This window comes from Squalius cephalus (genome assembly GCF_949319135.1).
Source record: "Squalius cephalus genome assembly, chromosome: 14".
NCBI classification, from domain to species: Eukaryota; Metazoa; Chordata; class Actinopteri; order Cypriniformes; family Leuciscidae; genus Squalius; species Squalius cephalus.
In genome coordinates this window covers 1,752,399-1,773,479 of record NC_137135.1, presented here as the reverse complement: position 1 = coordinate 1,773,479, position 21,081 = coordinate 1,752,399, and positions in this window count along the sequence as shown.

Below are 21,081 nucleotides of genomic sequence, written 5' to 3'. Positions count from 1 at the left end.
TCTAGGAGAAAATTTCAGATGGCATTTAGAGGCTTTTGCATCTGAACTCTTCATATATACACACACACATATATATATGCATGCACATACATACTTTATAATCTTTTCAAAACTAGTCAACGTCTTTCAAAACTAAAGTATACATTTTATCATACGTATTTCAAAGTAAAGGATTCATTAGTTAGTTGATGACTTTATTTTGACAAAACACATACAGTATATATTCCTCATCTCAGTATAGCAATAGAGTTTGCTAAAAGCTGTTCATTCAATACAGCAGTATTTGAAAATCGATCATATTTTGTAAAATTACATTTATATTTGCATTTATGTCAAAACCTAGACACTTTTAAACATCAAAAGGACATTTATTAATATGTATTCGTGTCAAAATTACATATAAACAGATTTTCCTATTCAATTTTGCATGGAAACGCTTCCAAGACGCTTGCGTGTCGCGTGAAAAATAGGCGTCGGTTCTATTTCTAGAATGCACGCGTTTTCCACGCGGCTCGTGCCGCGCCTGAGACGCGCGTCTCACACAGGCAGTGTGCAAACTCTAAACTGTTAACATGGATGGGAGCCGAAATAAAAACGGACACGCCACGCAGCTGAGACGCTTACGCCACGCATCCAGTGTTTCACCGGCCTTATCCAGCGGATGTGGGCGTTTCACAGGTTTGTATGGATCGCCTCACATTTGCGTTTGAATAGCGCGGTCTCCGTAGGCGGAGTCACATTAAAACTTAATTAGCTGAGATGAGAACGACTGACATCTCTCTCTTTACATACATATTATATAAACTGTGAATATTTGTTTTTTATAAAAATTACTTCATTTGAAAGAAGAGAATTCAAGCTTCATGCCTGTGTGACTGTATGCCTGTTTGACTGAGTATTCGCTGAGTTACAGTTCATTTTCGGACGCGTTTCAGAATTGACTTCACTGACGGAGAGTAGGCAGAACTCGCATCATGTTTATTTTTCTTTATTTGGCGAAAAGCACAACACTTTGTTTTTATTATGAGCATACACAAAAAAAATACACACTAAACAGGATCGACTGATGTATAACACAAGCATATAAGATAAAAATTAATATTTTTTTTTATTTTTTTTTTGCACTCATACGGAAAAAAACGAGCCTATCGCGCCGGCGCGATAGCCGACCTCAGGGGGTTAAGATCTGGGCCGAGGGCCAGATTAACTTAACCACAATTCAAAGTGACAGCCGTGTGTCCAATTTCAAAACTAGTCTGGGTCCACAGAGCCAGGGTCTAGATGGAAAAAACTTGTGTCTGCAAAGCAGAGTCATTTAAGTTGTAAAAACTCACAAATGTGGACGGAGCGGACCAACCGGCCGCCACACAATTGTCCTGGATAGGAACACTCACGTGTTCAGGTCTAAAGTCAGACTGGGTCCGCAGAGCCAGGGTCTAAACAGAAAGAACTCGTGCCTGCAGAGCAGGAATATCTAAGCTGTAGAATCTAACAAATGTGGACGGAACGGACCAACCGGCCGCCGCACAAATGTCTTAGATAGGAAAACTCATGTGTCCGAGTCCTACAGTCAGTCTGGGTCCGCAAAGCCAGGGTCTAGACAGAAAGAACTCGTGCCTGCAGGGCAGGAACATCTAGGTTGTAGAATCTCACAAATGTGGACGGAACAGACCAGCCGGCCGCCGCACAAATCTGCCCTACAAAGGCTAAGAGCAGTATCTTCAATTTTTCAAAAATTTTTTTTTTGCACAAATAAAAAGTGCAGGATCTGCTCTTCAATCTGTTCAAATTTCAAATGGCTACCTAATCAATTTCTTATATAAATTTACATTTTTAGTTGCAGTATTGTATAGAAAAGTAGGGTGAAACCAAGGCAGAATGCAGTATCTGCCCGTACTGCCTTCGTTTCACTATGATACTGCAGTTTGCCTTTGTGTCAGCATGAACATTGTTGCAACTAGCTAAGTGGCATGAGTCAGGTTTTATTGTATACAGTATGTATGCTATAAAACCTCTCTCAGAGAAGAAAGGAACTGTCAAAATGGCTTCACTGTTACGTGGAAAAATGCTGGTGAAACTTGCTTTAAACAACAAGGCACCTAAAATGGATACGTTTTAAACCTCTTAACTCTTTTTGTCAATTTAGTCTGTTTAGCTCTTTCTAGCTAGCATTAGCTTTTTTACAGCATTGGGATAGCAACGATACCTTGGGAAATACCTTAGAGAAATTACCTTAAAGGTCAAAATTAATGTGTAATACTGACTAGTGCTGCAGTAGTTACTGCAAAATAGTTACTGCAGTACAAATTCAAAATACTGGAGAGAGTCGTCTCCCCCGCCCCCTCCTCTCCAGACTCATGGTAATAAAAAAAATGTGCTTTATGATTTATGATATAAGCAAGTGATTATGATCACTGGCTACACTTACTGCTATATGTTATTGTATGGCCATGTAAGTATACACAGTAATGCAAAGGCAAAGCGCAGTATAGCCTATAAAACTACCAAATTTTGCCTGACTGTCAAAAAACTAAATGTTTAATATTCACCTGCCTCTGATCTATCTAACTGTACCCTTTGTTGATAAATTTAATTGGATGCTTATATTTGGTATAAGAAAAACACAAAAAGCTATTTTTCTCAGTTTGGCATTTTTGCTGATACTGCTCTTAGGCTTTGTAGGGCAGAAATGTCCTCAATAGGAACACCACTCGACCAAGCCCACGAAGAGGCGACACCTCTCGTGGAGTGAGCTCTAACACCTATGGGACAAGAGAGGCCCAGTGAGGTGTAAGCCAGAGCAATGGCGTCAACTATCCATCTGGACAGCGTGAGCTTAGTAACAGGAAGGCCCTTGGTTCGGCCCCCGAAACAAACGAAGAGCTGTTCAGACTGTCTGAAAGAGGCCGAACGCTCCAGATAAATTCTCAAAGCTCTGACGGGGCAAAGCGTGAGAGAATCACTGTCCTCTTCAGAGGAGGGAAGAGCTGACAGAGAGATAACCTGGGCTCTGAACGGAGTTGAGAGCACCTTAGGCACATATCCATGTCTTGGCCTAAGAATGACCTTGGAGTCATTAGGGCCAAACTCCAGACAGGAAGCGCTAGTAGAAAGCGCCTGCAAGTCCCCTACTCTTTTAACTGACACCAGTGCTAGAAGCAGGGCGGTTTTCAGAGAGAGGGGCTTGAGATCTGAAGTGGTTCAAAGGGAGGTCCCCTAAGAGCCCGCAGGACCAGAGAAAGGTCCCAGGCCGGTACAGACGGTGGCCGAGGCGGGTTAAGCCTTCTGGCGCCCTTAAGGAAACGAACTATAAGGTCGCTTTTACCTAAGGAGGCTCCGGCTTCCAATACGTGAAAAGCAGCAATGGCTGCCACGTACACTTTGAGAGTGGAGGGGGAGCGACCCGCATCCAACATCTCTTGCAGAAAAGAAAGCACTTTTGGCACTTCACAAGTGTGTGGGTCGAGGTTTCGAGCTAAACACCAGCTGGAGAACACTGACCATTTAAGGTGATAGAGGCGTCTAGTAGACGGAGCTCTAGCCTCCATAATAGTGTTCAGGACACCCTCTGGGAGATCCTGGGGTACCCGTTGAGTGGCCATACATGTAGGGCCCACAAGTCGGGACGGGGATGCCAGATTGTCCTGTTGGCCTGAGCCAGAAGGTCGCACCTCAGTGGAATTGGCCACGGGTCTGTTACAGACAGTTGCATCAACTCTGGGAACCAAATCTGGGTCCGCCAGAGAGGAGCCACCAAGAGAACCGCGCTTTTGGTGTTCCTGATCCGTTCGATGACCTGAGGGAGCATCGAGACCGGAGGAAACGCATAGAGAGGAAGGTTGGGCCAGTCGTGGGCCAACGCATCCCTGTTCTTTGAAAAGAAGATTGGGCAGTGACAGTTGTCTTCTGAGGCAAAAAGATCTACTTCTGCCTTCCCGAAGACCTCCCAAAGCAGGAGAACTGTCTGAGGGTGGAGAGACCATTCCTCTGGGGGAACTCTGCCCCGAGAGAGCATGTCTGCTCCTGTGTTCAACGTGCCTGGCACGTGAGCTGCCCTGAGCGAGCGCAGGTTGGTGTGAGCCCATAGTAGGAGCTGCGTGGCTATGGCAAACAGGTTGCGGGACCTGAGGCCGCCCTGGCGATTTATGTAAGAGACCACCGACATATTGTCCGTTCGGACCAGCACGTGGTGTCCAGCCAGGTGTGGGAGGAAGGTTTTTAGGGCTAGAAAAACTGCTCTCATTTCGAGGCAGTTGATGTGTAGGCGTTTCTCCGAGCTCGACCAGAGGCCGGAGGCAGGCCTGCCCTCGTACAGAGCTCCCCAACCCGAGTTGGAAGCGTCTGTTGAAATCACCCTCCTCTCTGAGACCACCCCCATGCTTACGCCCTGCTGGTACCAGCTGGCGTCTTTCCAAGGGGCCAGGGCTTGAACACAGCGCTGGTCCACCTTGATAATCAAGTGGCCTGAGTGCCAGGCGTGGGGTGGCACCAGAGGTGCTAGCCACAGCTGAAGAGGACGCATACGCAGTAGGCCGAGTTGGAGTACTGATGATGCAGAGGCCATCAGGCCAAGGATCCTCTGAAACGTTCTGAGGGGTACATAAGAGCCCTCTGTGAACGATGCTGCGAGCTGCTGAATCGTTAGAGCACGGGCCGGTGTGGGCCATGCTCTCATAAGTACGGAGTCGAGAACTGTTCCCAGGAACGTGATACATTGGCTGGGCAACAGAATACTCTTGGCAAAATTGACCCTGAGCCCTAGACATTCCAGATGTCTGAGGAGCCAGGCTCTGTGAGTATGTGACTCCGCCTCTGACTGAGTCAATATGAGCCAGTCGTCGAGGTAGTTCAGGATGCGCATGCCCCGCTGTCTCAGGGGGGAGAGAGCTGCATCCATGCACTTCGTGAATGTACGAGGTGCCAGTGCCAGTCCAAATGGTAGGACTGTGTACTGGTATGTCTGCCCCTCGAAGGCGAATCTCAAGAATGGCCTGTGGTGGGGGTTCACTTGAATGTGAAAGTAAGCGTCTTTTAGATCTACTGAGAAAAACCAGTCGCCTGGGCGAATTTGCGCCAGGATGTGTCTGGTCGTGAGCATTCTGAACGGCCGTGACATGAGAGCCTTGTTCAGATGTCTGAGATCTAAAATGGGTCTCAGGCCGCCGTCTTTCTTTGGAACAAGAAAGTAACGGCTGTAAAAACCTGACTCGCTCTGAGAAGGGGGGATCTTCTCGATGGCCCCTTTGGCCAGCAGACTTAACACTTCGGTGCGGAGGACATGACTCAGTGTGCTCCTTACCGTGGTTTGTATAACCGCGCGAAAACGCGGTGGTCTGCGGGCGAACTGAAGCGAGTAACCGTGCTTTATGATGTTCATTACCCATTCTGAAACTCCGGGGATAGCTTGCCAAGCTAGAGCCCGCAGAGCCAGAGGCATTATCATATCTGGAACGCCCGGAGTTGGGGATTCGAACTGACATGTATGTGAGGGAGAAATTTTGCTCGATTTGTGCTTTTTGTGGGTCGCTGTTAAAACAGCGTTTGTGTGCAGGGGTGCGTGACAGGTGACGGGCCCATGTACTGCATTTAAAACTGCTCCAACCGCCTGAACTGAAGAGGGGGCTGAGAGTAGCACTCGAGCGATCTTCGGGGCTGGTCCGGCCGCGGCGGGACAATGACCCCTCTTTATGCCGGTTAGGACGGCTTCTTGGGCTCGTGATCGAGCGTGAGCTTCGGTCGCGGGCCCTGGCGCTTAGGGAACGGGAACCGCTTTCCATGCTTCAGGCGCTGGCTGGTCTCAGCCACTGGGCGGGGCTGGAGGACCTGTGAAGCTACCCTCTCAGGTCGCGGCGTGCTCTTGGGGCGCCGTTGGACCGAACTGGAGCGTTTTGGTAGAAAATGCTTCATAGCGCTAGAAGCTTTCTGAGCCTCAGTGAAGCGTTCTGCGAAGCCGCTGACAGATGGGCCGAAGAGACCAGATGCTGTGACTGGAGAATCGAGGAAGGCGGTCTTGTCTGCGTCCCTGATTTCAGTCAAAGTCAGCCACAGGTGGCGCTCTAAAACAACCAGGCTGGCCATGTTGCGGCCCAGGGCTTGAGCGGTGGTCTTTGTGGCCCGTAGCGCCAAATCCGTCGCACTTCTGAGGTCCTTAAAAGTGTCTGGGTCAGGGCCTGACTCGTCCATGGAGCGGAGGAGCTTCGCCTGAAACACTTGAAGGGTCGCCATGGCGTGAAGAGCAGAGGCGGCTTGACCGGCGGCAGCATAAGCGCGGCTGGCAATGGCCGAAGTGGTTCTGCACGGCTTGGATGGGTGCACAGTCTTAGACCTCCAACTTCCTGCAGTGGGAGGGCATAAGTGTGCAGCGACCGCTTCCTCCAGTGGGGGGAGACACACATAACCTTTTTCGTCAGCGCCGTCAACAGTGGAGAGCGTTGAAGAAGCAGATGAGCGCGTTCGCGCTGAAAAGGGCGCGCGCCAGCTTTTAGTGAGCTCCTCGTGGACCTCAGGCAGAAATGGAGCGGCGCGCTGACGAGGGGCCTGTTGGCGCCCCGGCAGGTACCACTCGTCGAGGCGGCTTCTGGCAGGCTCGGCTGGGGAAAGCCAGTCGAGTCCCAACTCGTTGACAGCGCGAGACATGACACGGAAGAGTTCGGCGTCGATGTTCGCTCGAGTGTCAGAAGGATCTAACTGAGAGGGGGGGGCGGGGTCCGCGGAGCCCGACCAATCCTCACTCTCAGATGCCGCCACAGAAACTGCGTCGTCCATATCTTCAGCAGAACCGCCAAAAGAGACGAGTCCCACCGCTTCAGACGAGGGGCGTTGGTCGCTCTGAGAGAACAGAACTGGAGAAGAGGGCGTGGGCGAAGCACGTGGAGAAAGGCCCGGCGTGCATTCGCTAAACTCACAGCGTTCAGGACGCCTCTGATCGCGCCGCTTCTTCCTACGGGGCTCGCGGGGCGCCGAAGATGGAAGATGGGCGGAATCACTCACCGACGAAGCGAGCGCGAGTCTCGAGCGGAGAGTAGAAACAGGCATCCCGTCGCAGAGAAGGCAGCCGCCTTTAGTGAGCGCTGACTCGGCGTGCTCAGGGCCGAGACAGGCAGCACACTGTGTGTGTCTGTCAGACACATGCAGGGGAACCCCGCAGGATTCGCAGATAGAGAGCGGCATTTGCAACAACGCCGCGCGCTGTGAAAACAGCGATTTTGCTCTTTTAGAAAGAGAGAGAAAAAGGATACTCGTCGGATGCCACAGGGAAACGCTCAGCTGGCAGATGCCGGGATGCGAAGCTGTTCCGCTGGATGGCTGTTCAACGACGAGCGGCTTCTTTATCCGGAGAAGATCAGCGACGAGGTGAGTCGAGAGCTGAAGGAGATTAAATCTGTCAAATGGCGGATTATTCTCTATATTTATATTCTACGGTCACGTGCAGTTTCGCGCGCTTGACACTGGCAGTGTGCCAAGCGCCCTGATTGGTTCGCGCGCCTCTGCCGATCCGCCATTGGTTCGTGCAGTTGCCCACAGCACAGCCAAAGAGTATAGAAGCCCAAGAGGCGAAACTCAATAGAACGCTCCATAGCAACAGTTGCCCCCATGACGTGACGGCGCGGCCGCCATTATGGACTGAAAACTGAAGGAAAACGCCAAAAAATAATGGGAGTCAATGGCACTGAAAAACTTAACATAACAAAAACTTAACATAACTTAATTTTTTCTGGCCGTCATATCTAAATATGAAAACAATTTAAAATACATTAATGAGGATGACCGACGTTAAATGACGTTAAATGATAGAAAATATACGTCTATGTGTTGGTTATGCATGGCCTAATTACCCTTAGGAAAATAGTATTTTGGGACAAAATATTACTATAGAAGTACTATAAGACTACTATAGAAATACTATAGCGGCTCTAGGATATTATAGAGGTATTACAGAACATAACATACTTCTGTGATGTTCTGTAATACCTCTATAATATTTTAAAGCTGCTATAGTATTTCTATAGTTTATCGTACTTCTATAGTATGTCCCAAATTACTATAGTATTCCTATAAGATTACTATAATATTTTGTCCCAAAATACTATAAGATTCCTATAGTACTTTTTCGTAAGTATGTCCCCCACCGAATCGGCTTCATTAGCCTACCACTTACGGTTTGCAAAGATACAATTATAAAATTACTGCAAACCTTTAATCTATCAATATTTATGTTCTATTATGCATTTTCCTTGTTATATGAATAACAGAAATTCATGAAATAATATATAGGCAGACACACAGTAATAAGATATTTATTCAAATGTTGATTTTGAAATTAGTGAACATCACCATATAAATGATTTGGAAAAATAAATAAATAAATAAATAACATTATAAATGAACATTTCTAAAGACTTTTCTTTTACATAGAATATCACAAAAATATTAACTTGTTTTTTCAACATCTTCAGTGAAAGTGCACACAGTGAACGTTTCAATGTCAAGAAAAAAAACAATCTATGAATGTCCTATTACAGGCGGAAACTTACAAAAAAGATGTGCAATCTAGCAAGTGCACACATGAACTATAAACACCTACTATAATGGATTTTGCCATTGACTGGCGCTAACGATTTCAGCAGCTTTCAGTCCATAATGGCGGACGCGCCTCCGCAGCGCCATCTACAGACTGTTACCCATAACACAACAGAGTTTCGCCTCTTGGGCTTCTATACTCTTTGGCACAGCCTATCAGCTCGCTCGTGCGAGCCTGGTGCTCTCGCCTGTGCTGCAGCAATGCGTTTTAAAATAAAGGCTTCAATATTCTCGAGAAAAGGAGTTTTCCCACAGCGTTTGCAACGCAGTACGAGAGAACGTTCTCGTAAGGGAACCCGATTCACGTGAGAAGGAAAAAAACTTACTACAGTATTCCTCAGCTCGCTCCTCGATATACCCGCACTTCTGAGGTACATTTTCCATTATTATTATTCCTCACAGCGCTGCGAGACAGTGTAAACAAGTAATGATCTGAATAAACTTGTGTTTCTCGAGCTGATATGGGGTCGTTCACAGGATTGCGCGGATTGCCTCAGCCATTTGCGTTTGAATAGCGCGCGCTCTCCGTGGGCGTGTCACATTATTTTTGAATGAGCTGTAATGAGCTTGACTGGAATCGCTCTCTTTTAATACAGATTTCACAAGATGAGAATATTTGTTTTTTATATAAATTACTTCATTTAAAAGAAGAGAATTCAAGCTTCATGCCTGTGTGTCTGAATGCCTGTTTGACTGAGTATTCGCTGAGTTATTGTTCATTTTCGGACGCGTTTCAGAATGGACATCACTGGCAGAGAGAAGGCAGAACTCGCTTCGTGTTTATTTTTCTTTATTTGGCAAAAAGCACAACACTTTGTTTTTATTGTGAGTATACACAAAAATAATACACATTTAACAGAATCGATTGATGTATGAAACTCCTATGGAAAATCAAAGTCAACAGAGTATTTATGAGTTTCTTTTACACTGATAAAAAAAAAGCAAGCTGGTATCGCCGGCGATACCGCCGACCTCAGGGGGTTAATTCCCCAAATGGTGGAACATCCCTGTAACGTTAGCTAGGCTTATCATTAGCTGGGTGCTCTGCCCTGAGTTCCGAGATATACGGCTACTACTCGAATTCTGAGCTACCCTGAATATTCGGTTGTCGTGCGCGCTCATGCGTTAGGCAGTCATTCGTGATGTGGGTAAGTTAAATGAGATTGGCTAACTTATCCTGTGATTTTTCCATTTCAGAATGAGGGAGCTTAGTGAGGAGGACTCATTATATATAGCACAGCTAGACTCAGCAGGGAGGTGCAAGTGGAGGTGGGCATGGCTCAAGGTGGAAGTGAAGCAGGAAGTGAAGGGAGTTGCGCATACACTACCACTTTCATTGTGTTTCAAAAAAGTAGATAAGGCAGGACATGTCAAACTATGCCAAGAAGGGGGTGCATGCCCTAACATCCCACCAGTGTTGTATAAATACTAGAAAGCAAAAAAGACTTTGGTAGAAGTGAAAGTTACCTTTTAGAATATTACTTAAGTAAAAGTCTTAAAGTATCTGATATATACTGTACTTAAGTATCAAAAGTAATTTTCTGATATTTAATGTACTTAAGTAATTGAAGTATAAGTAAACATTTTTTTTTTTTTTTTTTTTTTAAAAGCAAACAGTTAGAACTTTGATTGTGAACTTTATTGTGGCTTTATTGTGGGGTGGGTGGGGAGGTTGTTGGGATGTAAAAAAAAAAAATCTTGCATCATAATATGCAATATTGACTAATTTGGATAAATATTAGGTACACAAGATAGGCATTAATTTTTCTCAAGAAAAAAAATCTCACCTAATGCTGTAAACATGCAGAGAGCCCTATCAGATATAAATATAATGTGTTTTTTATAATAATAACAACTTTATTTAATGATATAAGTAAAAATATAATAAATATGTAATATAGTACACATATTTAGCTAAATACTCTCTATAGCTCTTTTTTTCTAGCCAACTAACGTGCTATTGCCTATATTATGGTCATCAAATGGCTTTCCTGAGGTAAATGTTATGTGACATAATTGTTCTCCAGGTGTTTTATTGACCCTTTCCGCGGTTGAAAAACACTGATTGATAGATAGTATGATGAATATACATTTCGGTAAGTTGTACTGTTTCTTTTAACATTGTTCATTCATGTTTATTTACTATTAGCTAGTCAAGTCAAGTTTATTTATATAGCGCTTTTCACAACATAGGTTGTATCAAAGCAGCTTCACAGTATTAAATTAAAACAATACATCAATGTTTGTTTCTAGTGGAACGTCCACGTTTGGTAATGCTGATCAATAGTATCGTTGATTGATTAATCAAATTAAATATCCCCAAATATCCCCAACTGAGCAAGCCAAAGGCAACAGTGGCAAGGAACCGAAAAACTCCATCAGGTGACCTAATGGAGAAAAAAAAAAACCTTGGGAGAACCCGGGCTCAGTCGGGGGCCAGTTCTCCTCTGGCGTTTATGAACTAGAGGTCGGATTTAACTGTAAGATTAAAAGTATTATATAAATGCCTGGCTGAAGAGATGCGTCTTTAATCTAGTTTTAAACTGGGAGAGCAAGTCTGAGCAACGAACAGTATCAGGAAGACTATTCCAGAGTTTTGGAGCTAAATGTGAAAATGCTCTCCCTCCTTTGGTGGATATGGATATCCTAGGTATGACCAAAAGCCTCGAATTTAGTGACCTTAAAGAGCGCGATGGATTATAGGGCGATAGAAGATTGGTTAAATAGACTGGAGCTAAGCCGTTTAGGGCTTTATAAGTCAGTAGCAATAACTTGTAATTAATACGGAACTTTATAGGTAACCAATGTAGTGATGATAAAATCGGTGTTATATGATCATATTTTCTTGATCTAGTTAGAACTCTGGCGGCGGCATTTTGGACTAACTGTAGCTTGTTTATTGAGGTTGCAGGACAACCGGCTAATAAAGCATTACAGTAATCTAGTCTCGATGTCATGAATGCATGAACTAACTTTTCTGCATCAGAAACAGATAGCATATTACGTAGCTTAGCAATGTTTCTAAGGTGGAAAAAGGCTGTTCTTGTAACATATGAAATATGATTTTCAAAAGACAGGTTGCAGTCTAATATAACACCCAGGGTCCGTATCCCTAAAGATTCTGAGAATCCTCTCAGAGAGCTCCTAACTTAACCTAAAAATTCCTTGCCAGGAGTTTTAGCTTAGAAGTGATTCCAGAACATTTTCAGTGAACTCTGAGCAAGGAATGGATGGAAAATCCTGTCTTAGTGAGGAGGTGTGGTTGACCCCGTTGCTAGGTATGAGTCATCATTTCAAAAGCCGTGATTGGTTGATCCTACAAGTTTGATGAAAATGAACTTTTGGTGATAATGAGCAAAGGATGTACCCTCAAATCAATAAACATAATTATACACTCTAAACTTATGCAGAATGTAATTGTAAATAATATTTCACATTCAAGAAAATATCTGGAAAATGAATAGTAAGCTGTAGGGGTTATAGCCTAACATTAGAATCTAAAATATGTGAAAACTTAAGCTCATTACACCTTGTTCAAATAATGATTCGTGTCTTATTTGCTCATATTAATATCCTAGCTGGCATATTTTGTACTTTCACTCCCATATGGACCCCATTGAAAACAAGATGGCCTATCTCAAGGGGCTGTCCTTAATGAAGTAGAAATTGCAACGTTACAACTCAGTGTGGTCTTAACTAGGGTAACACGGCTCAGCTTTTATCAATGTCTGTGATTGCTGGCTGGTCTATTTATGAAGGCTTGTTAACAAATATCCTACAAACACAGAAAATGGAGAAAAAAAGGAATCGCAAGCCGAACTGGACTGAGGAGCAAGGTTTGTTGCTGGCCCAGTTGGTGAACGAACATAAAGGTATGTTACGAGGAAAATTTGGCCCAACTGTCACTAGCCAAGGCAAGAGGCGCGCCTGGGACACAATATCCCAAACAATCAATGCCTCTTTTCCACTGGTGGTGCGGACAGGCGACGATTGTGAGAAAAGGTGGTATGTGCTGCAGTCCAAGGCAAAAGATGAGATTGCAGCACACAAGCGGGAATCCTCACTCACAGGTGAGCAAAATACTATAGCCTACCACATAATCTGGCAACTTGCTCCTGCTGGCAAAGTTAATTTACATGCCTAAGTACTGTGTTCATTGACTGTTTCTTTCTAGGGGGTGGACCACCTGCAAAGCGGCTGTCCCAGGTGGCCGACACTGTCTTTCAAGTCCTGGGACACTCTGAGGTCAGTGTCACCGGGCTGCCAACAGGCATTGACACGTCAATGATGCAGGCCCTTGAAATGCAGCAAAGGTAGGACACAGGGTTATTCATATCAACAGTGTTTATTCATTGCAGAAGCCATTTCATGTGTTATCCATGCTCATTGTATTAAATTAATTTAATCAAAACAATAATTAAACTAGGCCTATGTATTTCTGTAGCATGGAGCCATCACAAGAACCGGGCCCATCAAGTTTGCCCACAAGATTGCCGCCTGAACCATCTGCAGCTGCTACTCAGGATAGCCCGGCGGATCAAACACCATTCCCATCCGCAGCACCTGCTCCGTCAGCATCCCTGCAGGAGAGAAGATTGCAACTCACAATTGATGTGTTTGAACAACAAAAAAAAGTCCTTTCCCTTCAGGAGGAGTACTACCGCCTTAAAATTGAACACCTACAAAATAAACCATTTACAGATTGTGTTCTGTGTCTTGCATTTAACAATTGCAGGTGATGTGCAGTAAAACTGTGGTAGTTCTTAATACCATCACAAGTTCTCAAATGACATGGGGCTACAGCTTGCCTGAAATGTAAATTTGTGAAGTTTGCCCTGTAAGGCAGTCCACTCTGGGCTAGGTTCCCCTGTGGAATGTGAATATCTTCTTCACCACCATCCTCATCGTTGTCTTCATCCTCATCCTCATCGCCATCCTCCAGAGGTTCTGCAATCTGTCTAACCTTGCAAATATTGTGTAATATTGCACAGGCTATGATGACTTTGCTGACTTTTTCAGGCCTCAGCCGCACCTCTCCGTGGAGAACATGAAAGCGCCTCTTAAGCTGGCCTATGCCACGCTCCACCACCGCTCTTGTTGTCTTGTGGGCCCTACAATAGAATACAGACCTTTAATTATTTGATGGAAATATTGCACTACTTGGATGCTCTAACATATTGCTTGAATTTCATTTCCATGATTTTTGTATTGTTTGGCTTACCTGTTATAGTTTAGTTGGGGCCCTTGGCGTGGCTGGAGGTAAGGTGTAAGGAGCCATGGTTTGCATGGGTAGCCACTGTCCCCTAACAAGTGGCAATTAGCTGGCACATAGCGTCTCTCAAAAAGCTGTCTGATGCCACTCTCGGAGAGCATTCTCGCATCATGTGTGGAGCCTGGCCATTTAGCCACAATGTCCAAAATCTTACAGGCCGCATTGAACACTATTTGCACATTGATGCTGTGGAAATTCTTCCTGTTAACAAAGACAGCCTCGTCCTCTGATGGCGCAATTATTCTCACATGTGTTCCATCAATTACACCCACAACGCCAGGGAATCCTGCAATGTCCATAAATGCCCTTTTATGTGTGTGTAAAGTGCGGGCATCCAGCGGGAATGAAACAAATTGTGTCACAATATTAGGTTGTGACAAAGCTGTCAGTGTTTGGGTGATGACTCTGCTGATGGAGGATTGGGACAGACCCAAGTCATCACTGCTGCATTGTTGCATTTTCCCTGTTGCCAAATACCTCAGGGTTGTGATTACTTTCTTCTCCGGTGTAATAGCGTTGTGGCGTCGAGTTGGTGAAGTAATTGCATCTCTAAGGAGATCCACCACAAACATGATTCCTGCACGATCCAATCTGTAGCGTCTCAATAATTCCCTGTCATCCAGTGTTTGCAGGACATCTCTCCTGCCTCCTCTGTTGGCCATTTTGTGCAGCTGCTTAGGGGAACTCCTAAGCCACTAAAAGTCCTCTTCCCTGCTCTCAGCAGATCTCGCCTTAAGAGACCTTTTAAGCGCTAGGAATCTTGAGGAATAGCTTTTATATTAACTGGGATTTTCGTGTCACTTTTAGGGGAAATTCTAAGAAAACGTCATGACTCTGAGAATTTTCTTAGAATTTGGCCGCTAGGAGCCACTTTTTGCACAAAAATTCTTTAGGGATACGGGCCCAGGTCTTTTACTGTAGAGGATGAAGTAACAGGACATCCTACTATGTTAAAGTTGTATTGTGAGAGGTTTTGTGGGTGGTTTTTTGAACCGATGATTAGTACCTCTGTCTTGTCTGGATTTAATAAAAGAAAATTGCGCGTCATCCAATCTTTTATATCTTTAACACACTCTGTCAATTTGGATAATTTAACGTTTTCATCTGGCCGTGATGAAATATAGATTTGAGTGTCATCAGCATAACAATGGAAACTAATTCCATGTTTCCTTATAATATTTCCAAGTGGCAGCATATATATTGAGAATAATAGAGGGCCTAAGACAGATCCCTGCAGCACTCCATAGTTTACAGTTATGATCGATTTTTCTCCATTTAAATAAACAAAATGGTAGCGGTCATATAAGTATGATCTAAACCAGCTTAATGCTTGTCCTTGAACACCAGTATAATTTTGTAGTTGATCTAAGAGTATTGTATGATCTATAGTATCGAATGCAGCACTAAGATCAAGTAAAACTAATATTGAGATACAGCCTTGGTCAGAAGCTAAGAGTAAATCATTTGTGATTTTAACGAGCGCAGTTTCAGTGCTATGATGCGGTCTGAATCCAGACTGAAACTTTTCATAGATGTCATTTTCTTGCAAGAAAGAGCCCAGTTGAGTGGACACAACTTTTTCTAGTATTTTAGACATAAAAGGTAGATTTGAAATGGGTCTATAATTTGCTAGATTATGTGGATCTAATTGTGGTTTCTTAATGAGAGGTTTTATAACTGCCAGTTTAAATGTTCTTGGAACATAACCTAAAGATAAAGACGAGTTAATAATATTGAGGAGAGGCTCTTCCACTATAGGTAACACTTCTTTAAATAGTTTAGTTGGTATAGGATCTAGTAAACATGTTGTTGTTTTAGATGAAGTGATAAGTTTATTTAACTCTTTTTGTTCTATAGTTGTAAAGCACTGTAATTGTTCTTGCGGGGTGATAATTGAGGCTGAATTATAAGGCGCGATTGAGGATTGAACATCTAGTAGAGATGATCGGTTCACGTGCCGCTAGGGATCTTTCACGTCACATTTACAAACGCCAAAACGGTATTTATTGTTTGAATTTCGTAATAAAATTGACAGAATCTGAGAGCTGAGGTTTTTTTTCTATCATAACTAACCTGCTCTGTCTAGTCTGTCGGTCTCCGTGTCCTCTTTGCTTCGCGATTTTTCTGTGCGTGAGAAAATGGATGTGTGGCGTGAAAGCGTGTGAAAAGTGTCTATTGCGTGTTGAAAATTAGCACATGTGCTATAACACTTTAAACAATGCATCTGGTTCGTCCAATGTTATTGCTATGTCCATATTAAATAAATAAAAAGAAAGAAAGAAAGTGTGTCTCACGGTGAATGCGTGAGAGTTGGCAGCTCTGTGTCAGGGTGGTCATCTACGATAACGGGAGGTCCTCCAGTAGGTGCTTGTGCTCACTGCTTCCATGGCGGTTTCAGTTGTGCTTCCTCCTCCTTTGGCATGGCAACAAACAACCATTACGCTGAAATAGAGCGCGCGCCGTGCGGAGCGTGCGTAATGCAATCTAGGAGCAGTGATTCGCCAAACCTCCCTTATTACAGTCGCACACATTTCTTCTGATTTTATTTTGTAGTAACGAGTAACGAAGATGCTTTGTGGAAATATATCGGAGTAAAAGTATACATTTTATCTAGGAAATGTAGTGGAGTAAAAGTGAAAGTTGAAATAAATTTAAATAGCGAAGTAAAGTACAGATACGTGAAATTTCTACTTAAGTACAGTAACGAAGTATTTGTACTCCGTTACATTACAACACTGCATCCCACTGTGACACAGCCAAACACAAAGAGAAAGTGTTTAGCATTTTGACAAACAGGGCTATTCGTAGTCCCCCTGAAAATGCCGTTCCTGAGACCCAGGGACCAGAAGCAATGAGAGAGAGGGAGAGAGGGAAATTGCCTTTGTCCATGTTTCAGCATGTTGCGAATGCAGAGGTTTAGTACCTAGCTACTATTTATACAAAAAATTGAATGAATTGTTGGTTGAATTTACATTATGAACAATGAGATTGTTTTCAATGTAAAGAGCACTACATATAAAATGCATTATTATTATTATTATAATTATTGAACAGATGTATTTTGATATTCATTGCATATCAGCCATACAATATGGAGACACTGTTTTATCATAGTAGACCTACATATGGTACTCAACCAGAATGCCTATTACCGCCGCGCCAGCCGCCGCGGCAAAACTACCGCGGCAAAAATAAACCAGTCACATTTCAAAGTCATTCGCGAAATGACCGCCAGGTGGCGCAAAGGGATATTGTGCAAAACAGCAGCAATTGCTGCATTTTTAATTGCCTTAAGTGGGGTTAATGTCAATTTACAGTAAGGATGGAATACTACAACTATGGTAAACAGAATAGAACATTTTTATAAGGCCAGAAAAATAGAATAACAAATTAAAAATAGAGACGATAACAAAATCTATATTTCATATTGTAGGCCTAGACGTCGGTGGGCGACAAGCCTATTCCCCGGGGAGCAGTACGATAAAACACACACACACACACACACAAAAAAACACAAAAACAAATTTAATACCAAAAATAACAAACAAAAGTAAATTATGTGCAATGAAGCTGATTATTTGTACTATTCTATTGAGGAATGAGACGAATGAAGAGCGTTTCTCGCTCGTGTGAGCGAACACACATTGGAACGTTTGGGCATTTCTCAATGAGTAAAGTCATGGCCAAGTGGTAGAACTTACGTTTCAATCATTAAGATGACCCGGGTTCAAATCCCGAATCAACTTGGACTACTGTAATTTTTATATTAGCCTAATAATGCATTTTATAGCCTATTATTGATGCACAGAGATTTATCTAGTTCTAAAACTCTGTTACACCATAATTTTTTGCTTATATTTATAAAATAAAATTACCATGCATTTCCGTTTTACACTAAGGAACAAATATTATGCAATAACTTTACATCTGTAGCCTATAATAATTCCAATCGTAATTTCAAAAGCAGTTCTGTTATATATATATATATATATATATATATATATATATATATATATATATATTGCTACTTCATCAATAAACCATATAAAATATATAAAATAAAGATATGCAACAGGCGCGTTTAAACGACAAACAATAAAATCAGAGCCAGTATTCTGTTGCGTTCATGGTTCCAGTGGCCGTAATGCATGCACGGCTTTTCAAAATGTCACAAAGCGTTTTGAGATTGTTTTGAATGAAATATTGAAGTTTATAATTAAGTGTTTTGGCACACCACGACGAGTGGCGCTATGCATTGTTCTGAAGTCGGGTTTTATTCTGGCATGTTGAATTAGTGTTCGACAAACGCGGCGGCACGTTCATTTGGATTTATTTTACTCTTAACAGCTAAAATAACTTAATAGGCTACTCTGTAGTTTTTCGGTCATACAGATAAGAGTAGAGTAGCCTACATCATTCATAACTGTAAACTTTTATTCACATTAGGCTAACGACAAAAGTTTGTCTGTCTCTGTGTCCGGGAACTGCGCGTCACAAAAATGAACCGAAAGCCACTTGCCTCAGCTCAGTCACGATACGAAATTAATCGGCTATATGTCAAAAGCCTGATTATGTACTCCATATGAAACCGAGAGTACAGAGGATCTACTCAAACATGTTTAGCTATCATGCGAGCGCTTCCCAATGAGGAAAGGACAAGGAAAGGGTGAAAATCTCGCTCTAATTAAATCAGGCTAAATCGCACTGAATTAAACTGTAAAAACAAATCAAATAAATGTATTTGTCAGTGTTGCGATATTGTTTCATTTAAGTTCATAATTATTCTATAAATGTTATTTAGTTTAACAGCAGCACGAAGCACTGTGGTTCGAGATTTATTTGAATAAAAAAATGAAAAATAAAAAACTTTATTCACAAATCGCACCCTGGTTGTGAGGATCCAAAGATCCCTGTGGAATTTAATATTGAGTTGAACATTTTGTTCATGATAACAAATGAACATGCTTTTGAAGATTGTATTTAGTTTTGCTTGGAAAAAGCTGGCCCAAACTGAAGTAGCATTTTAATTCTTCAATTATTGAAATAATGAAATATTTAGTAATAAACATATGACAGAAATATTACTACATAGCCTAAATGATTTAATTCCTTCATTATCAACACTTGAATAGCCTATTGATAATGTCTAGAATAGCGATTTAAGTGTGAATGGCAAACTCTTTGTTTTGTTTTGCAAACTCAGATGGCCTGTGGGGGGTTTGGAGAAGGCAGTTCAGTTGCTTTATCGTGGGGGTGCAGGACAAGAGGTGTTAATGTTCCGTCTTTCATATGGAGAGTGTCGGATAGCCAGCCTGATGAGCAGGAAAAGGCAAAATTATTTTAAGGATAAATCTCAAAATCTCCAAAAGTCCATATGTAGGCCCTATATCTTATTAAATTATAAATATTGTAGTTTTATTGATTGTATTTAAAGGTTTTCCACACACAATTTCAATTTAGCAGATACAGAGCTCTTTAATTCGCGATCAACCTCGTTTTATTGTAAGGCGAAATCAGCAAGGCATGCTGTATCTTTGAAGCAACAAAAGTTATTTTTCTTACAGTTTTCTCTTTCGTGATTTGTGTGGATGACACGCAGTATAATCAGACATATACAGTATAATCAGCTGTATGATGTGTTTTTACCCTGAAATGTTTCATTTCGAGAGAGACCCGGCGCGCAGTGAGGGAGACAAAAGAAACTTACTAAAAAGAAATCCAGCGCGAGAGAGAGGTCAGAGAAAAACATCTGTTCTTAATTTATGTTGCTTTGAACTATTTTCGTTTTGTACCGTTTTAATTTTTTAACTTAGCTGCAATTTCGTTGGCAGTACATGTAAAATGTCGCAATAATAAGATTCTGTGTTTCTTATTTTGCATCGCAAAGGGAATAAACTCTAAACTCGATGCAACCCTGTTTTAAATAAATAAACTGTCCCGACACTTTATTTAAACCTTGAAATGTGCTCTTTTGGGAGTGTTCTTTTACTCTTTTTGTGTGTGTGTGTGTGTGTGTGTGTGTGTGTGTGAAAGCAATAGCCTACTGTAGGCTATTGAAAGTCTTTTTCTGATTTGTTCGATCTGTTTTGAAAATTGTCTTCCGTTGCTATGGCCGGGTATCACTGTCAGTCATCTCAATTTCGTGATTGATTCACAAAACAATAATTTAGCAGATTAAAGACGAGCTTCATCATCTTCATTTTCTGGTGCGATCGGCTGACAATCTTCCTTCATAAGTTTTGTCGTCTGTGCAGAGGCTCAAATGGAATGTAGCAAATTTATGTTGTAATGTACAATTGATAATTAAACAAAACGCTTGACTTTAATAAACAGTTACATATTGAAAATGTTTTCATTATTAAATTTATTCAATTCAATTTCAGTAATGTCAGTATTATGATTATGAATTCGTTAGAGAGAATACACTGACACTTTGCAAAGTCTGATTGTTGCGCCTAATTTATGTTGCTTTGAACTATTTTCTTTTTGTACTGTTTTAATTGGTTAACTTGGCTGCAATTTCTTTGGCAATACAAATTTAAAATGTTGCAAGAATAAGATTCCGTGTTTTGCATCGCAAAGGGAATAAACTCTAAACTTGATGCAACCCTTTTTTAAATAAATAAACTGTCCCGACACTTTATTTATACCTTGCAATATTCGATGGGGTATCAAACTTAATTAATTTACTGTTCTCTTACATTTACATTTTTTTATTGAAAGCAATACTGTATTGAAAGTCTTTTTCTGATTTGTTCGATCTGTTTTGAAAATTGTCTTCCGTTGCTATGGCCGGGTATCACTGTCAGTCATCTCAATTTCGTGATTGATTCACAAAACAATAATTTAGCAGATTAAAGACGAGCTTCATCATCTTCATTTTCTGGTGCGAACGGCTGACAATTTTCCTTCATAAGTTTTGTCGTCTGTGCAGAGGCTCTACTTGAATGTAGAAAATGTATGTTGTAGAGTAGCCTACAATCCATAATTAAACAAAACGTTTGACTTTAATAAACAGTTACATATTTAAGCATAAAGAACGGTAAAACGTACACGCTATCGGCTACACTGAGATTCGATCTTGGATCGTTTGAAGCTCCGTGAGGCTCATGTTGATGCGTTTACCACAGAGCTATCGTCTGAATGCTGTTAAGATAACATCTTATGGTCTTGCAAAGCCTCATTGATGTAGCCTAATATTTTTCTATTGCGATGTTTTATGTTGAAAA